The following is a 3,944-nucleotide window of genomic DNA, read 5'->3' as shown; positions in this document are numbered from 1 at the left end:
CTTTAGGTTAGGGAAGTTTTCTTCTATAATTTTGTTGAAGATATTTACTAGCCCATTACATTGGGAGTATTCACTCTCTTCTATACCTATTATCCTTAGGTTTGGTCTTCTCAGTACATCCTAGATTTCCTGGATGTTTTGAGTTAGGAGCTTTTTGCTTTTCGCATTTTCTTTGACTGTTGTGTCAATGTTTTCTAAGGTGTCTTCTGCCCCTGAGAGTCTCTCTTCTATCTCTTGCATTCTGTTGGTGATGCTTGAATCTATGGCTCCTGATTCCTTTCCTAGGTTTTGTATCTCCAGGGTTGTCTCTTTCTGATTTCTTTATTGTTTCTATTTCCATTTTTAGATTCTGGATGGTTTTGCTTATTTCCTTCACCTGTTTGATTGTGTTTTCCTGTAGTTCTTTAAGGGATTTTTGTGTTTCCTCTTTAAGAGCTTCTAGCTCTTTACCTGTGTTCTCCTGGATTTCTTTGAGGGTGCTATTTATGTCTTTCTTAAGGTCCTGTATCATCATCATCATAAGTGATTTTATATCTGAATCTTGTGTTTCCGGTGTGATGGTGTGTACAGGACTTGCTATGGTGGGAGAATTGAGTTCTGATGATGGTAAGTTACCTTGGTTTGTGTTGTTTATTTTCTTATGCTTGCCCTCTGCCATCTGGTTAACTCTAGTGCTACCTGCCTTTGCTAAATCTGACTAGAGCCTGTCCTTCCTGTGATCCTGGTTGTGTCAGAACTCCTCAGAGTCAAGCTGTCTCTGTGATCCTGTGGTTCTGGAATCCTGGGATCCTGGGCTTGTTAGATCACCTGGAAGTGTGGCTTTCTCTGTGTGTTGTGGGACTGGCTGCAGAGCTTGTGCCCAAGGTCTGCTAAGAACATTAACTCAGACAGACCGGAAGGAACCCAAGTCACTGGGCTGGTGGAGTTCCTGTGTGCCTAGTCCCGCTGGTCCCAGTTACTCCCAGTGTTGGGACAGATGTTGGTTCCTGCTTACCTCTGATCCTGGGTGTGTCAGAGCACCTCATGTTTTTAAGATTTTCTATATTATTCCAGCCACTTCTACCCTGACCAAGACTTTCTGCACATTGTAATACATTCAATGCACTCCAAAAGAAATCTCACTAACTCATGACTTAGTATTTTTCTTCATCATATAATTTCAACATTAAACATTGTCCTTGGCTTTAACTGTCAGCATGAGACTGCCTAGAGTTATAAGACTGTGAAGGGGGTTTCAGTTGAGAAATAAGAAAGATACCTAAGAATGGGTCAGCAATGGAGCCACTAAGCAGTGTTCCAACATGGATTCTGCTTCAAGTATCTGCTTGAATTCCTTCCCTGAATTCCCTCAATGATGAACTGTGAACAGGTTAAAGAAAGCCTTTCTTACCCCCATGTTTTTTGGTCCTGCTATTCCACAGCAAGGAAAACAGCCACCACCTATCAGGTACATAATTTTCAATGACACTCTCCCACCAGTGATCTTTTCTTCACCTTGCAGAAGCTCTGTGACATGATGCAACTCTGTATGCCTGGTTTTCTTTCTTTGCCTGCCCATTAGGCCGTATTCAAAAGTTCTTTGTAGTGTGGAGACTTCTCTCTATGTTTTCTTCTAATAGTTTTATTTTTAGGTTTTATATAATACATTTTGAGCAGATCTGTATGTATGATGAGAGGTAACGCTCTGGTTCCTTAGATATGCATAGGAATGGGTTTCTTTGAAATCATTTATTCGGGGACAATTGTGTGTTCTTGCATTTTGACATCAAAACATATATAAAAGAAAACAACTCAAGAACCAAAACTCAGCTGGCCAAATTTGGAAAATGAACAAAGACAAAAAAAAAGAGAATGAACATTTGATGCTCTTACAAAGGAACCATACTTAGTGACTGCATGCTGGTTCACTACCATCTGTTACTCCAGTTCAGAAAATCCAATGCCTTCTTCTGAAGTCAATAGATACCAGTAACACACATGGTACATGTACATATATGAAAATAATGCATTTGTCACTTCTTGCAATGAGAACATCTATAGATTTTAAACTTCCATTCATACAATATAGATTAAATAACTATGGTACATATTATAGCATATGGCAACAAAAAAATGAACCAGCATTGCATGTACTCATCAAAAAGATATCATCACACTGTCATTTTTAAAGATACCAAGTATTACTATATAATGCTTATACATGTATATAAAAGAACTATATAGCCATAAACATTTTTCATATAGATGATATGTACAGACAGATGAAAGGTAGATAGATGATAGATAGATAGATACATAGATAGATACATAGATAGATACATAGATAGATAGATAGATAGACAATACATACATGCATACTAGATCTTAAAAGCTGTAACAGATGAACCTATTCATGATTAACTCTGGAGCTTGTCAATGAGGTACCTGAAAGATTTAGTAAATTTCACACACCATCTTATTGCTTTTATACTATTTTAATATGTTTTTACTAGTAACCTGTAACTAATTTGAAATACAATTAGAAGAACAAATTTTGATATTATACAACATGATAGTGTGCATGCCCTCACATTTTGTTGGGGACACTACTTATGGTTAATTTCACATGGAAAAAATGTGATAATAGCTTCCAAAATTAAAACTTGATACAACAATTCCTTCTCTAAAGCATTATTCTACAGTTTTTCTGGTATGCCCACAAGAAAGGCATTGCAATGACAGAAGTATGAAATAATAAATCATGAAATTCACAGGAAATATATACAGCTAGAAAAGCTTCATCCTGAGTGAGGTAAATCAGACCCAAAAAGACAAATATGGTATGATTCTCTTAAATGTGCATGTAACATTTTAATCCTTTGATAGACATGCTACCATCCATATAATCACAGATGTAAGGTTTAAAGGAAGGGACTTGAGGGAAGGGAAGAATTTACAAAGAAGGGGAAATAAAACATACATTAGGGGAAGACTGGGAGAGTAAAATGAGAGGATTAAATGAAGAAGAGGAAGGAGGAGTAAAGGAGGGAATATGGGGAAGACAGAAATAAGGACCATTTGAGAGGTCATGTGGAACTCTAACATTGTAGAAGTTTATTAAAATATATACATGTGTAATATAAATATAAACAAAAGCACTTAGTGGGGAACATAAAGCCTCAACAAGATATCTCTTAGCAATAAATCAATCTTATAATGCCAGTAATGGATTACATCTGATTTAATTAACGGTCAAAGGAGCCCCAAGAATACCCCCAAACAACTCATGTGATTGCCAAGGCTATTGTTTGCTTTCCACAAACTAATAGTAAGACCCTATTGCCAAAGTCCATATCTACATATCTCATTGAACATGGAGAAGTCAAACAAGTGCCTAACTAGAGCCTTTACCCATAGTAAACAAGGTACTAAAAGTTACCCTGTATTCTACCAGAGAATAATGGTAAATACCAACCCACCAATAAACTGTTCAAAGGACAATGGTTATTTGCCTGCATGGCATACAGGATTAATAATGGAATGAACATTTTAGGAGTAACCAACCACAATCTGATTATATTTAAAGCCCTATCCATGAGCTGGAACTCACACCTGATATTAATTACTTAGGTCACTAAAACCCTTAGACTAGATAAGCTATGGACCCAGGCGAAAAACCAAACACTATTGTTCTACTAAAGGAACAGAGTAATACATTCCTAATGACATTCTGCTATAACTATAGATCAGTGTTTCTCTCAACTACCATCAGTGAAGCTAATTAGATGGAAACTTGCCGAGGACCGGGATTTCTTGCGGGGTCCCTTGTTCCACTGGACGATGGGTTCAGGCCAGTTAGGCACGGGATTCGGCTTTGACAAACCCGACTAGACACCAGTGGTGTAAAATCTGAGTGTATTTCTTTAAAAATGACATGAAGCTTTTACAATCATTGCAAAAGAGAA

This window comes from Mastomys coucha, unplaced genomic scaffold (genome assembly GCF_008632895.1).
Source record: "Mastomys coucha isolate ucsf_1 unplaced genomic scaffold, UCSF_Mcou_1 pScaffold22, whole genome shotgun sequence".
Taxonomy (NCBI): domain Eukaryota; kingdom Metazoa; phylum Chordata; class Mammalia; order Rodentia; family Muridae; genus Mastomys; species Mastomys coucha.
The sequence above is the reverse complement of the archived record's forward strand: the minus strand, read 5'-3'. Positions refer to the sequence as shown.